Source organism: Euleptes europaea, chromosome 20, assembly GCF_029931775.1.
Source record: "Euleptes europaea isolate rEulEur1 chromosome 20, rEulEur1.hap1, whole genome shotgun sequence".
Classification (NCBI taxonomy): Eukaryota; Metazoa; Chordata; class Lepidosauria; order Squamata; family Sphaerodactylidae; genus Euleptes; species Euleptes europaea.
Window position 1 is genome coordinate 14,086,129 of NC_079331.1, and position 16,635 is coordinate 14,102,763.

Genomic DNA, 16,635 nt, shown 5'->3' on the forward strand with positions numbered 1-16,635 from the left:
TTTCAAGAATTCTTCATGCTTTCATAATACATGGATTTGGTCGCATTTCATGTGAATAATGTGATCCATTAAAAGAGAAGCCTTCATAACTTGGTATTTTTTCCCCCTTAATGAACCTGGGTGGGGGGAAGGGAAGACATTGTGTAAGATCAGCAGCATGAACTTCTTAAATTAGGTAGAAACCCGAACAAATCAGACTAGGTATGTGACTAGAAAGGAACACTAGCTGAAGGAACTAAATTACACTTGGGCAGATTACACTGCAGCCAAAAGAATGAAACAAAACAAGACAAGGAGAAGAGTTGGTTTTAATATGCCGACTTTCTCTACCACTTAAGGAAGAATCAAACTGGCTTACAATCACCTTTCCCTCCCCACAACAGACACCCTGTGAGGGAGGGGAGCTCTGAGAGAGCTCTAAGAGAGCTGTGACTAGCCCAAGGTCACCCAGCTGGCTTCATGTGGAGGGGCGGGGAAAGCAACCCGGTTCGCCAGATTAGAGTCATGTGGAGGTGTGGGGAATCAAACCCAGTTCTCCAGATCAGAGTCCGTCGCTCCTAATCACCGCTCTTAACTACTATGCCACGCTCTGGTCTACCAAGCCTAACAGCACATCCACTCTGACTGACAGCAGCTCTCCAGAGTTTCAGGCAGCAGAAAGTCTTTCTTAACACCTCTTCCCCAAGACCCTTTAACTGGAGATGCCAGGGACTGAATCCAGGGCCTTTTGCATGAAAAACAAACAAGGCTCTGCTACTCAGCCACAGTCCCACACCCTGGATGGGATAAAGAAGAGTTCCCTGGATCAGTATTTATCACTACGGGGGTTGGCGTGTTACGGATACCGTGGACCACCACAAAGATCAATAAGTGGGTTCTAGATCCAATCAGAAGAGCCCCGTGGCGCAGAGTGGTAAGCTGCAGTACTGCAGTCCAAACTCTGCTCACAACCTGAGTTTGATCCCAACAGAAGTTGGTTTCAGGTAGCCGGCTCAAGGTTGACTCAGCCTTCCATCCTTCTGAGGTCGGTAAAATGAGTACCCAGCTTGCTTGCTGGGGGTAAAGGGAAGAGGACTGGGGAAGGCAGTGGCAAACCACCCCGCAAACAAAGTTTGCCTAGAAAACGTCGGGATGTGACGTCACCCCATGGGTCAGGAATGACCCGGTGCTTGCGCAGGGGACCTTTACCTTTATAGATCCAATCAAGCCTGAACTCACCCTAGAAGCTAAAATGACACAGCCGAGGCTATCGTACTTTGGTCCCATTATGAGAAGTCAAGAGTCGCTGGAAAAGACAATCATGGAGGGCAGGGAGCTGCTCCTCTTGGCAGCAGAGGATAGGACTCGCAATCATGGGTTTAAATTGTGAGCGGAAAGGTACTGGCTGGATATTAGGGGGCGGAAATTTACAGTAAGAGTTGTTACTGGTCCGGACAAGCACTTGTCAGGGATGCTCTAGGCCAGGGGTATCAAACATAAGGCCCGAGGGCCAGATCCGGCCCCTTGAGAGCTCTTATCCGGCCCGAGAGCCAGCTGAGGCAGCCACGCCCCAAGTCCCGATCTGGGCTGGCGAGGCATGGCCCAGCCCAACCAAGGGACATTTATGTCATATCTGGCCCCTGTTAACAATTGAGTTCAACACCCCTGCTCTAGGCTGATCCTGCATTGAGCAGGGGGTTGGACTAGATGGCCTCTATGGACCCTTCCAACACTATGATTCTATGGTTAGGAAAAGTTGAAGGCAGCAGGGAAAGAGGAAGACCCAGCAGGAGATGGGTCCACTCAATAAAGGCCCTCAATTTGCAAGGCTGTTAATAATAAGACATTCTGGAGATCATTAATATATAGGGTTGCCATAAGCCGGAAGCGATTTGACAGCACTTAACACTCACATGCTTGCTTTTAAGGCCGAACACTCTAAAGTGCTAAATAATTGCAACAGATCAATATTAATGTAAGGCTTTGTGCCTGCCTCCTCTCCCACATACTCCCCTCCCTGCTAAAATCTATCACCCCATGTAGCAACTGCTTACACATACCGTTCTCTTTCCCCCCATCTCCTTAGATTTCCCTCTTCTGGACTGAAGAAGAGGAAAAGTTGGTTTTTATATGCCGACTTTCTCTACCGCTTAAGGAGTCTCATGCCTGCTTACAACTGCCTTCCTTTCCACACAACAGACCCTTTGCGAGGTAGGTGGGGCCGAGAGAGTTTGGAGAGAACTGCGACTAGCCCAAGGTCCCCCGGCTGGCTTCATGTGTCGGAGTGGGGAAACCAGCCCGGTTCACCAGATGAGGGTCCGCCGCTCACGTGGAGGGGTGGGGAATCGAACCCGGCTCTCCAGATCAGAGTCCCTTGCTCCTGACCACTACACCATACTGAATAATAGAATAAGGTCACAGAATCCAGAGCAAGACCATCCCGCTTCAGACTACACATAACGGGTACGTGCATTTCAGAAAACTCTCCCCTACAAAACAAAAAAACCCTACAAGTTCTAAACTAAGACTTTAGGGGTCTGTCCCCTGCATGCTAGCTTTCTGCTTGCAGAGACCTGCAGTGGCACAGCCTATTCTACCAGCTCAGGACTCTACCACGTCATTTCCGCTCAGCCCAGAGCCTGCAAAGCATCACCCCAAACCCCCTCCCCTCCCAGCAGCATTGCTAGGCAACCAGACCCCGCCTCGCCTGGAAGCCCCCCCAGCAGCCCCGCGGAGAGCATCTCTCCTCGCCCCGCCTCCTCTTGTCGCAACGTCCTCACCCGAGCTTTACGGCAGCGAGGAAGGAGGCGGCGGCTCCCCGCCTCCCGACGGACTGAGACGCAGGGTGGGCCATAGAGATGGTACTGGGTAGAGCGGCGCTCGCTCAGCCCGAGCTTCCGGCGAGACAGGGAAAGCGGAGGGCTGGGCGCATAAAGATAAGGCCACGGTCGCTGCGGCTCTTATCTTAAACTTCCGGTACTGAATCGAAAGCCGCCCTCTCTATGGAGGTAGAGGGGGGGGGTCGCTTCATCTCAGACATCTCCATGGTGAAAGCTTAAATGACACGCACATGTATAACACTACAGATTGTATATACATTCATATACTATACATGTGTGAGTGTGTGGTGTTTATATATGTGTGTATTGCATCGATTTTAATGTGTGTGTATATGAACACATATGTTTGTGTACGTATATACACACCCACACAATATATATATGTGTGTGTATACACACACACACATATATACACACACACACATACTTTATATGTATGTGTGGCATCGATTTTAATGTGTGTGTATATATATGCACACACATATATGTGTGTGTATGTATATCCACATAATATATATGCATATAAGTATATATACACACATTATATATACATGTGTGTGTGTGATTTTAATGTGTTTGTATATGTATGTATATATATATATGTATATATAATATATATGTGTGTGTATACATACACACACAGATATATACACACACACATACTTATATGTATGTGTGGCATTGATTTTAATGTGTGTGTGTATATGTACACATATATATGTGTGTGTATGTATGTATATCCACATAATATATATACATATAAGAGTCGGTGTAAGTGTAATATATACATGTGTGTGTGTGTGATTTTAATGTTTGTATATGTATGTATGTGTGTGTGTGTGTGTGTATATATATATATATATATATATATGTATGTGTATATATATATATATATATATATACACACACACACACACACACACACACAAACACACATACACACACATATATATACACACACACACACACATCAAAATTACACCTCAATGCCACACACGTGTGGGTGGGTGGGTGTGTATATACTAAGACCGGCCAAAATGACATAAACCATATATATACACACACACAAGGGGTACGTGCATATACACACACACACATATATATACACACACACACACACACTAAGTATATACATGTACACGATACACGTACACGATATGTACATATATGTGTGTGTGTGTATGTATGCATACACACATTAAAATTATACTTCGATGCTTGATTTAGATCTTGTTAAGTACACATGTAACATGAGCTGGATCTACGCATCTATAAGTGTCATAAACACAAATATGCAACATGACACAGACTATATTATGTCGTGCGCGTGTGTGAAACACGCACGCCTATATAAAGCGCATCCGTCGACCAGCCCATTCGGCCCAGGGATCCGTTCCCAGGCGGCGGCTCCACCTCCGGAAGTGAGCACCCGCTCCGCACAGAGACTGAGCCCCTTTGGGCGAGGCACAGACGGCCGAGACAGCGGCGAGGCGGGTGGGCGGAGCTTTCGGAACGCCCCCTCCCTTCCCACCCTCCCCGCCGCGCCGTCCAATCGGGAGAGCCGGCGGGCCGCGGCGCGAGGGGGAGGGGGGGCTTCCGAGGCGAGCGCGGCCGCGGATTGGCCGAGCGCCGGGGTCAGCCCCTGCCCGGTGACCCCGGAGTGAGGAGGCTCCTCTCCAGTCAGTCAGTCAGGGCAAAGTGTCTCCCCCCCCCTCCGGTCTCTCCCTTCCCCCGCGGCTCCCTCCCTCCCTCCCCCTTCTTCTCCCCCCCCGTCGCCCCGTCAAGCGGGAGGGGGGCGGCTGAGGCGAGGCGGCCGGGCTGGGCCGGGCCCTGAGGAGAGGCGGAAAGACGGACAGGTAACGGCCGCCGGGGGAGGAGGGGCTTAGGCGCCCCCTCCCCCCAACAGCAGGATTGGGGGGGGTGGGGGAGAAGGGAGAAAGCCAGCTGCGGGGGGGGGAGTATTGCTGGGGGGGCAGCTGCTCAGGGGGGAGAGTTGCTGGGGGGGCAGCTGCTCGGGGGGCAGAGTTGCTGGGGGGCAGCTGCTCAGGGGGGGAGTATTGCTGGGGGGCAGCTGCTCAGGGGGGGAGTATTGCTGGGGGGCAGCTGCGGGGGGAGAGTTGCTGGGGGGGCAGCTGCTCAGGGGGGAGAGTTGCTGGGGGGCAGCTGCGGGGGGAGAGTTGCTGGGGGGGCAGCTGCTCGGGGGGCAGAGTTGCTGGGGGGGCAGCTGCTCAGGGGGGAGTTGCTGGGGGGGCAGCTGCTATGGGGGAGTATTGCTGGGGGGCAGCTGCTCAGGGGGGAGCGTTGCTGGGGGGCAGCTGCGGGGGGGAGTTGCTGGGGGGCAGCTGCTCAGGGGGGAGCGTTGCTGGGGGGCAGCTGCGGGGGGGGGAGTTCCTGGGAGGGCAGCTGCTCAGGGGGGGAGTATTGCTGGGGGGCAGCTGCGGGGGGAGAGTTGCTGGGGGGGCAGCTGCTCAGGGGGGAGCGTTGCTGGGGGGCGGCTGCGGGGGGGAGTTGCTGGGGGGCAGCTGCTCAGGGGGGAGCGTTGCTGGGGGGCGGCTGCGGGGGGGAGTTGCTGGGGGGCAGCTGCTCAGGGGGGAGCGTTGCTGGGGGGCAGCTGCGGGGGGGGGAGTTCCTGGGAGGGCAGCTGCTCAGGGGGGGAGTATTGCTGGGGGGCAGCTGCGGGGGGAAAGTTGCTGGGGGGGCAGCTGCTCGGGGGGCAGAGTTGCTGGGGGGCAGCTGCTCAGGGGGGAGCGTTGCGGGGGGGCAGCTGCTATGGGGGAGTATTGCTGGGGGGCAGCTGCTCAGGGGGGAGCGTTGCTGGGGGGCAGCTGCGGGGGGGGAGTTCCTGGGAGGGCAGCTGTTCAGGGGGGAGAGTTGCTGGGGGGCAGCTGCTCAGGGGGGGAGTTGCTGGGGGGGCAGCTGCTATGGGGGAGTATTGCTGGGGGGCAGCTGCTCAGGGGGGAGCGTTGCTGGGGGGCAGCTGCGGGGGGGAGTTGCTGGGGGGCAGCTGTTCAGGGGGGAGAGTTGCTGGGGGGGGAGAGTTGCTGGGGGGCAGCTGCTCAGGGGGGGAGTTGCTCTTGGGGTACTCATTTTACCAACCTCGAAACACTAGTAAAAGGTATTTCACATGGTTTTCATAATTATTTTCTCCCCCCCCCCCCATCTCTGTGGCATCTTCAGGATTGTACTCCTAGTGTCTCTTTACTCTCAGGGGTAAGCTCCTCTGCTTTCAGAGCTGCTTGCTTCCTACTAAGCTGTGTTGCATGGTGTCATCATTATGGCAGCTGCTTTCAGGAATCCTCATCGGATGAAAGCTTCTTTCAGTTGGTCCATTGCCTGCTGTCTTTTACTGCAACAGATTCCTTCCTCTGGGATTTTTTGGGATGTTTTCTAATATTTTAATCTGGATACCAGGCTGATCCATTTTCCAGGCGCTCTGACAACTTGGAAGCTAAGCAGGGTCAACCCTGGTTAGTACTTGGGACACCCCAAGGAAGTCCAGGGTTGCATTGTCCAGGGAGATAATGGCAAAACCGCCTCTACTCATCTCTTGCCTTGAAAACCCCATGATCCTGGGATTGCCACCAGTTGGATGTGACATGACAGCACACAGTTGTGACAACCAGAAGAACCAAAGAAGACTACTGCAGAAAAAAAGACAGTTGTGTGTAGGGGGGGCAGAGAGATTAGTGATAAGTCTGTAGGGAAAATACTTGTGGCACCTTAATGACTAACATGTTTTTATTTTGGCATAAGGTTTTGCAGATTTGAGCCAGCGCTGCAACAACAAAAATGGGAGTCTTGTGGCATTTTAAAGACTAACAAACATTTATACCAGCGTAAGCTGGAGGACTTAAGAGTCCACTAATTCATCATCAGTTCATCAAACCTTTTGTGAGAATAAAAAATTGTTAGTCTTTTAAAGGTGCAAAGTGAGTCCACTTCTTTGTAGCACTCAGGCTGGGAGAGGGTGTGTGGGCATGACTCACTTTAGGAGAGTGGAGGAAGTGGATGGGGTAGAACTTGAGGTGGAAGATGGAAAGGGGGGTGAAGTTGACTCATTTTGGAAGACACGATAGACTTTAATGAGGGTGGGTAATGGTGTGAACAGGGTGCTATTTAGCCATTCTTCAATCTCCTTGAGTGTGGATGTGGGGCAGATCAGAGTCCACTGCTCCTAACCATGTCAGCCCGCTGGTCGGCCTGAAAAAATTGGGGTGTTTGAGAAGAGGTTGTGGGAAGGAGGTGAACGGTCCCCTACATTGATTCCTTCTTGTCACAAAACTCTCTTTGAAAGGAGTGGGTAGAGAAGAAAAACTATTTTCAAAATAGAGGAAGATTCCACTCCATCGGCCTTTATTTTGTTTCTGTCATCAAGATAGGGATGCTAACCAGCAAAGGGGGGAAAATGCGGTCCAATGTTTGATGACTCTAGTTGAAAAGGAGTGAGGGGTGCATGAGGATGTTCCCATCCTCCCTTTCCAATTCTGCGCTTTAGAATGAGTGGTCCCGACTCTGCCATCCTGCTGTCAACTCTCCACCAGTCTGGTGTAGTGGTTAAGAGCGGTGGACACTAATCTGGAGAACTGGGTTTGATTGCCTGCTCCTCCTCCACATGAAGCTCCTGGGTGACCTTGGGCCCGTCACAGTTCCCTCCAAACTCTCTCAGCCCCATCTACCTCACAAGTTGTCTGTTGTGGGGAGAGGAAGGGAAGGTGATTGTAAGCCACACTGGAACCCCTTCAAGGTAGAAAAAAGCAGGGTTTAAAAACCAGCTTGGAGAGCCAGCATGGTGTAGTGGTAGGTGGTTTGGAGCAGTGGACTCTAATCTGGAGAACTGGGTTTGATTCCCCGCGACTCCACATGAGCAGCGGACGCTAATCTGGTGAGCCAGGTTGGCTTCCCCACTCCTCTGCATGAAGCCAGCTGGGTGACCTTGGGCTAGTCACACACTCTCAGCCCCACCTCCCTCACAGGGTGTCTGTTGTGGGGAGGGGAAGGGAAGGAGATTGTAAACTGGTTTGAGTCTCCCTTAAGTGGTAGAGAAAGTCGGCATATAAAAACCAACTCTTCTTCTTTTTCCGTGAGAGGCTGGGCCTTCCTGATCCATTTTCTCACGTTCTCCTGAGGACAATGAAAGGACACCCACGTCCTACTACATGCTGTGCACTGAGTTCCTCCCACCTCCTCAGTCTTTGCTGTGCTGTAAAAGAAGCTCTTGTCCAGATCTGATATTTCTCTCTCCCCTTCTGTACTCTATTTTTTTCTCCTCCAGCCTCTTGAGTGACTGTTCTCCTTCCCCATCTTTAGTCTGTGCTGCATAGTTGAATTTCTGAGCTTTTGTGAGACTCCTTCCGCCTTGTTTTCCCTTTTCCTCTTGTCCTTATCATCATAGTCTCCATGTTGGCATACGTTACATCCCACGCCCTCTCTCCCAATCAGTTTTTTTTTAATTCCATAAATTTTAGCAGCAGATGTAATGACTGAGCTGTTTCTTCAGTTGCTTCCTTTTCCACTCCTTGGACTGTGCACGTGTGTCCTTATCACCTGTAAAGTATCTCAAATGATGCTTCGGATTCTGACTCGGATGTGGCAATGCACGAGTGGAAATGTAAGCGAACTTGCTGCCGTTCGGCTCACACTGGGCCTTGACCCTGAGAGTGGCTACTGTGGCCTTTGCCTTTCTGCTTGTGGAAGAGAGCTGTGGCACAAAGAGAAATTTTGTGCAGGACCCAACCCTCTGCCTCCTAGTATTTCTACCATACGATTGAGCTCCTTCCCCACCAAAGTTCTTGAAAGCCTTCTAGGGGGATATGCAGTAACCTCCTATAGAATTTTGTATAGTATGTATTCCTTACATATTTGGCATGCAATTGCATAGAAGTTTATGAAGGATCCGGAGAAAGAGCCTTGAGGAGTTTGACATCTGAATTTAGGGGTGGGAGAAGGGAAGCCAACCAAGAAGGGGGGAAGCTAGGTCTGAATTGAAGATACTGGTCAGAAGAAGATTGAGCTCCGTCCCTTTAAATGAGTTTCTGGAGGGAAGGATAGGTAAAAGTGTTATATTGGGTGAGCATTATCACTTAACTGTTAACGTCAATAACGTAACAAGAAGTAGCTATTTTCAAGAAGGGGGTGGCCGGCCAAAGGATACCTGAAGGCAAGACACAGTTTCAGGAACCAATAGGATCTTGAGGTTTGTGTGTGCACTGTCGAGTTGCTTCTGACTTGAGGAGACCGTTATAAGTGAATGGCCCTGACCTGCATGGCCAAGTCTAGCCCAATCTTGGCAGATCTCGGAAGCTAAGCAGGGTCAGCCCTGGTTAGTACTTGGATGGGAGGCCGCCAGGGAAGTCCAGGGTTACTACAGAGGCACGCAATGGCAAACCACCTCTGAGCGTCTCTTGCCTTGAAAACTCTACAGGGACGCCATAAGTCGGTTGCGACTTGACGGCACTTTTTATCCCCACTTGAATTAATGACCCCCAGAACATCCTACCGTGGACAGCCTTGCTATGGTCTTGCAAACAATACTGTGGCTTCCTTGATTGACTCAATCCATGTCATGTTGGGAGCCAGCGTGGTGTGGCGGTTAAGAGCGGTGGTTTGGAGCAGTGGTCTCTGATCTGGAGAACTGGGTTTGATTCTGTTAGATGGCTGTTAGAATGGATATTAGTCATGCTGCATACCTATTCTCTCTAGTATCAGAGGAGCATGCCTATTATTTTGGGTGCAGTGGAACACAGGCAGGATGGTGCTGCTGCACTCGTCTTGTTAGTGGCTTCCTAGAGGCACCTGGTTGGCCACTGTGTGAACAGACTCCTGGACTTGATGGGCCTTGGTCTGATCCAGCAGGGCCTTTCTTATGTTCTTATTCCCCACTCCTCCACATGAGCGGCGGAGGCTAATCTGGTGAACTGGATTTGTTTCCCCACTCCTACACTTGAAGCCAACTGGGTGACCTTGGGCTAGTCACACTCAGCCCCACCTATCTCACAGGGTGTCTGTTGTGGGGAGGAGAAGGGAAAGTGATTATAAGCCGGTTTGAGTCTCCCTTAAGTGGTAGAGAAAGTCGGCATATAAAAATCAACTCTTCTTCTTTTCCTACTGCCTTCAGCTTTTCCTAGCATACAAGCAACACAAAATGCTAAGCAGCTTAAAAGGAGTCTCGTGAAAGAGTTCCAACTGGAAGCAGGCTATAAAAATGATGTTGAAAGATTAGGCCCTTAATGAAAACCCTGGGCAAAAAGAAACGTTTGGGTCTAGCCTATAAAAGAGAGCAGGGCTGGGGCCAGGTGGGCCTTAAGGGAAAGAGTATTCCACAGGCAAGGTACCACTGCTGGAAAAGTGCCGCATCTGGTTGTCACCTGCCGCACCTCTGAAGACAGCACAGGGAGCAGGGCTTGCAAGGGAGGTCTTAGCTGAATAGTATGAAGAAGAAGGGCCGATTTTAACCCCGATTTTCTGTACCTTTGAGGAGTCTCAAAGGCCTTCCTCCCCCCCACAACAGGCACCTTGTAAGGTAGGTGGGCTGAGAGTTTAGAGACAACTGTGACTAGGCCAAGGTCACCCAGCAGGCTTCATGTGTAGGAGTGGGGAAACCAACCTGGTTCTCCAGATTAGCATTCTCCAGATTTGGTCCTTCCATTTCCCAGACATTTCAGAACAAAGAACCACTTTCTTATATTCTATGCTGAGCACAGTTTCTTGGTCCAGTTGTGTGTATTTTTCCTTGCAGCAGAATTGTAGGTAGCAGTAGGGTGTTAAGTTTGCAGTTGAGTCCTAAGTCCAAAAAGCTGAGAACCATGGCTGTTTTCCCTTTTGAGCCCTACCAGACCTAATGCTACTTAATCACGGCATTTCAGATTAGCCATACTTAATTCCCCTATTCATTTTTTGTTGTTGTTGTTGCAGTGATTACAAACCTGGTTCCTTCTCCTCATCGTGCCAGGCTCATGCTGCTTCGGAGGAAACCTGGATATTCAGAACCTGAAACAACACTTAAGAGGCAAAGATGTAACAGAATTCTGTGGACAGGTGACAATCTGTAGTCCTCATTCTACGCTCTCACTAGTTTGTGAGTTTTCGTTAGCCAGATTTTGGAGTTTACTGCTGCTGACTGAAGCATCGTGTAGCTTATGCCACCAGGTGTTTCCTTTCTGCATGTTGTCAGGTTGTCCGAGAATATGCAGCTGGACCTTTTTTGATTATCTGTCCTAAATTACTTGTGAAATGGTTCTGTTCAGTAAGGGTAATTCTTGAACCATATCTTGTGCAGATTGCTTTAAATCTCATGTAAATCAGTGGATCTTTGGTTTAATTTCTGGGTGTACTGGGCGTAGAACTGCAACCTTGTGTTGGATTCTCTGTCTTGCACATCCTTTGTGCATGTAATAAACTTCCTACAGCTAACTGGAGATGCTACCCAGATTTACTACTTTGTATCTTAAAATCAAGTTCTGCTGTACACATTATCCTCAGTCATTTTACACAGAGAGCTTCATTTACCCCAAAGCTAATCTACTGGCAAATTTCAAGCAGTCAGCTTTTTAAAAAAAATATTTTTCTCTTTGTTATTTGCATCTGTGTGATCATGGCTTGTTTTTCATCTTGTAAGACATTTTTGCTTTGCTAGAGGATTTTCTGATCTATGAGGGCAACTAGCTACATGAGGGAGATTTATGTGAGAGAAAGCATCATTGAACACAATGGACTTGTTTCTAAGTAGGCTCAGGAAGAAGTGGAGGAGGATTGAGGCAATGGAAAGGGGACTGGCTTTTATATGTATTCCACATTTGCTTTCTAGCCAGAGGGACTCTCTAATGTGTGATGGTAGCTACTTGAGAGAGTTCAGAGCACCTGGAATGCTGTTGAATAATATGATATATTTGATAACTTACCTTCATATAATTTGATTTTTTTTCCAAGCTTCAATCGGAGAAGAGCTCGGGGTACAGAGGCTTGTAGATCTCTAGAAATACCACAGTGACTTAGGTTTCAAAATAAGAAAAAGAATGCCAGGCAGCCAAGACCAAGCAAACTCGTTACAATAGATCAGCTTCAAGCTGGATCTGGATTTCCCCCCACCCTTGGGCATCATTTTCTGTATGCTCGTTATTCAGGTCCATGAAAATTAATTATTCCCCATGATTACTATTTTCTTACAGTCATAGGCCTCTTGGATGTGCATTGGTCTGTGTTGATGCCATTGTAGCCAAAGAGTCAAATATTGTTTTTGTTCATTGAGGCTCAGCGGGGTTTAAAGGAGCTCTTTGGTACTGCAGGAATTTGAAAATACGTTACTAACAACAACAAAAAAGGGTGGATTGTTACGTCTTGTGTTTAATTTTTTAATTCAATATTTTTGCATTTAGCCATACATTTGAGTATATTCAGATGCTTCCTGTGTTTGTGCCAAAAAGCTGTTTTGAACTGTTTAGAATCTTGGGGGGAGGGGGGGTTTGCACTTGTTCAAATAGCAGTTTTACGATCAAACTTTGAGACTACTTATTGATTTATTAACAAGTTTTTTACCCCAATTTGCTGCCCTCATAGGACCACCAAGGAAGCTAGTATATGCAAATGGTCTTTTATAGACTTAAGACCAACTTAGGTCCTAAATTGGTTTGTATGGTCACAAGCAAAAGGGTCCATTTGTGAATATCAGAGGGCTTGTTTTCGTTTTGCAGGGCTTTTCCTAGATTTCCCCAAGTTTCAAGAGTGGAGCAGAAGTCTTCCTAGGCTGCAGTTAATTTTCAGGATGCCTAAATCTCGTGCATAATCATCTGCTGGATTAACAAAACCTGGAATAAGTGTCTCAGCTGCTGTTCCAGCCTTAACATTCAGCTTCTCAGTATCCTGCTGAAGAGAAGCATTTATTTCCATTTTACAGTTGGCAAGTTGAGGCACAGTGACCTGCGCAGGACAGCCGATCATAAAATGGCAGTGGGGCGGGGTGCCTGTTTCTGAGACCCACATCCCACGCTGACCACGATCATTTGTTCGGCTGTGAAATGCAGCCACTTGGGCGGAACCTAACCGCGTAAGTGCTGTTCAATAGTGCATAGCAACGGCGAGCACAGTAATTTTCATTTCCTTATCCTGCCTTTAGCTGAAATTGCTAGGGAAGAGTCTGAAGGAAACTGCCTGTGAAAAATGTCATTTGTCTAGAATGGGGGATGCAGTAATATGGCATTGATATGGCAAGTCTTGAGGTGTTCTCAGTATCCACAAAGGCACCCTGAGTTTTCATTTGTCTAGAATGGAGGATGCAGTAATGTGGCATTGATAAGTCAAGTCTTGAGGTGTTCTCATAGCATCATAGAGTTGGAAGGGACCACCAGTGTCCTCTAGTCCAACCCCCTGCACTATGCAGGAAATACACAACTACCTCCCCCCGTCCCAGCCCACCAGTGACCCCTACTCCATGCCCAGAAGATGGCCAAAATGCCTTCCCTCTCATCATCTGCTTAAGGTCATAGAATCAGCATTGCTGACAGATGGCCATCTAGCCTCTTCTTAAAAACCTCCAGGGAAGGAGCGCTTACCACCTCCCGAGGAAGCCTGTTCCACTGAGGAACCGCTCTGTTAGAAAATTCTTCCTAATGTCTGGACGGAAACTTGATTTAATTTCAACCTGTGGTTCTGATCAGGATCTGTGAAGACACCCTGGGTTTTCAAAGTGCCATCCTAACTGCATTTATTTATTGCTCTGAAACTCTCTCAGGAGGGAGATTTGTCTGTCCTCTTCTGTTGACGTCATCCACCAGTGGGTGAAGACTTGTTTGTTTTGTTTGGCATTCCCTCAGTGATCCCTCCTCCCTAACCAACGTTTTATGTTTTGTACATATTTTAACTGTTTTATATGTATTTTAACTCTGTTTTTTAACTTGTTTAAAAATTGTTTTAATGAGATATGTTTGAGAGGGGAGGTTATTTTAATGGGCTTATAATAATCATATAGTTGGCAGGGACCACCAGGGTCATCTAGTCCAACCACCTACACAATGCAGGAAATTCACAACTACTTCCCCCCCAACACCCCCAGTGACCCCTTCCTCCATGCCCAGAAGATGGCCAAGATGCCCTTCCTCTCAACATCTGCCCAAGGTCACAGAATCAGCATTGCTGACAGATGACCATCTAACCTCTGCTTAAAGACCTCCAGGGAAGGAGAGCTCACCATCTCCCAAGGAAGCCTGTTCCACTGAGGAACCGCTCTGACTGTTAGAAAGTTCTTCCTAATGTCTAGATGGAAACTCTTGATTTAATTTCAACCCACTGATATTTTTTCTCAACCCGCTGAAATATTTTATCACATATGTTTTAAATTGGTAGCCACCTTGGCGGCCCTTGTAAGGGCATAAAGCAGTGGTTCCCAACCTTTTTTTGACCAGGGACCACTAGGACATTTTTGTTCGGTGCAGGGTCCCCAAGGTTCAAAATAAAAATTCCGAGAATTTGAAAATAAACTTTAATCATAACTGTTAGTTAAACATTAAACTTAGAATAATATTTGAATATATTTTTTATAATAGAGAACTTTTAATTGTAAATCAATGTGATTTTTGAGCTTGCATCCTTTTTACAAGCTGGGCAGTTCTGGGGCTAATACTGTTGCTCAGAGCTACACGAATATCATCACTTGCTTCCAATCGATTTCTGGTCTTGTTCTTAATTATAAGCAAAGCAGAAAACCCTTGTTCGCATAAATAAATTGTGGAGAAGTGCATAAGATATCGCAAGGCGAATCCCCGAACTGTAGGATATGAATTTGCTTTTTTACACCAGAACTCTTCAAGAGAAACTGATTCAAACGCATCCTTACAGTGCCTATCATTTTGGAATTCAATGAGCTCTTCCTGGATTTCTTCAACCTCTTCAACAGAAATACCAAAAGAATTGCGAATCAGCTTTTGGGTATCTTTTGATTCTGTCTGGTTATATTCCGGGTGGAATTCATCGACCAGCATTTGCAGATGACTTCTGATGTTGTCTTGTATGTTCACGGTGATCATGTCATCTTTACTATCATCGACCAGTGCTTTTAATGTCACAAACGCAGAATAATTGTTTTCGCCTACCCATAATTGAAGTTTGCAAATAAAGGCACACAGTTTGTCTTCAAACATAAAAATGTTTCCCACACCTGCTGAATTTATGTTTCCAGAACCTTGCAACTGTAAGTTTAGTTTATAACTTTGTTCGCGGACCCCTGGTTTAGTTCTCGCGGACCCCTGGTGGTCCACAGACCCCTGGTTGGGAACCAGTGGCATAAAGGGATATTCATTTTGTAAAATGAATAAAGAGAAAATACAGGGTGGAGGAGGATTCCCCCCACCTCGTCCCACGTGCTCAACATAGCGCGGAAGCTTAAGGGTGTTCTGTCTGATTTTGTAATGATAAAAAAAAATGAGGTCTGAAAACAATGACCATTCACTGTTTTAATTAAACGCCGCCTCTGCTAGGGTACACAAAAGGAAAGAAAGCCTTGTTTCTGCCTGAGGGGGAAAAAAAAGACTAGAAATGCCAAGTAATGCACGTGCAGAGGAGTGGAAAGGCTATGTTGAAGTTCTGTTAAAACTCACTGCTGTTGGTCGATTAGCTCCTTACAAGTGTCATGGAAGGCATGTGAACCTTAAGACACACTTGAAAGGGAAACACTAATAATAAAAGCCGCGAGAAGAAGCCGTGCTCCTGAGCTGCCAACTTGGAAGGCTTTAAGAGGGGAGAGGACATATTCATGGAGGAAAGGGGTATTCATGGCTATTAGTTAAAATGGATACTAGTCATGCTGCATACCTATTCTCTCTAGTATCAGAGGAGCATGCCTATTATATTAGGTGCTGTGGAACACAGGCAGGATGATGCTGCTGCAGTCGTCTTGTTTGTGGGCTTCCTAGAGGCACCTGGTTGGCCATGGTGTGAACAGACTGCTGGACTAGATGGGCCTTGGTCTGATCCAGCAGGGCCTTTTTTATGTTCTTATGAGCACTTAGCGGCAGCTCCCGACGTTGTAGGTCTCCTAGGATATCAGCTCATAATCATGATAAAGGGAAGTTAGTTTCTGAACCTGTAACTAAGGCCACCTGGATGTGGGAGCCTTCTATTTTAATCCCAGCGGTGACTTTCCCACTGGCTAATCATCTCTGTTAAAACATTTTTAGATTAATTGCAAAGGTGAAACAGGAAAGGAATAGCTTCCTTCCCAAATAACCGTTCTGTGGTTTGAGTCTAGAGACGGTACCTTTGGGCTTTAATATTTATACATCTGTGCATATTGGTGGGGAAAGATGCAGAACTGTGTGTGTTCCTTTGCTTTTTTGCTGTCTCTCCATCTTCATTTACAGTCAAGTACCCACAGTGAGCATTTTGTAACAATTCTTTCCTGTGGTTCTGTCCCCTTTTGGGGCACCCTGGTATTACAGTATTTGGAATCATTGAGTGTGTGAGATGGAACAATCATTTGCCTGCTAAGCTTTGCCTGCTTCGATCTAACCACACTGTGTTATTCATTTTCAGGAGATGCGGTTTTCTTGATGCATAACACTTGCACACAACGTTATGTGTAATGAAGATGGGACATGTACATTACAAAAAGTAACCTCTACCTATAAGGTAATGTCTGTCTCTGTCTTTCTCTCTCTCAAAGACTGATTTAGTCTATCATTTCTAGGGCAGAGTGTTTTTAGGAAGTGGGTTGGGCCAGGTCGGGCTTTTGCCCAGCAGGGCTTCTGATTGGCTACTGGGTATTAGATTGGCTGTGCGTATGGCTACTGGATATTAGATTGGCTGTGCGTATGCAAGGATCTACACTGTG

At 47.8% G+C, this 16,635-nt stretch overlaps 1 protein-coding gene across 1 annotated transcript in view; it reads left to right on the forward strand.

The window, feature by feature from the left end:
- The first annotated feature begins 4,599 nt into the window (after positions 1-4,599).
- ASB7 (ankyrin repeat and SOCS box containing 7) overlaps positions 4,600-16,635 on the forward strand; it is a 38,549-nt gene continuing 26,513 nt past the window's right edge. The window contains exons 1-3 of the mRNA XM_056866118.1: positions 4,600-4,675; positions 10,731-10,853; positions 16,338-16,433. The gene's annotated coding sequence lies outside the window, so the exon portion shown is untranslated. The remainder of the gene's footprint in view (positions 4,676-10,730; positions 10,854-16,337; positions 16,434-16,635) is intronic.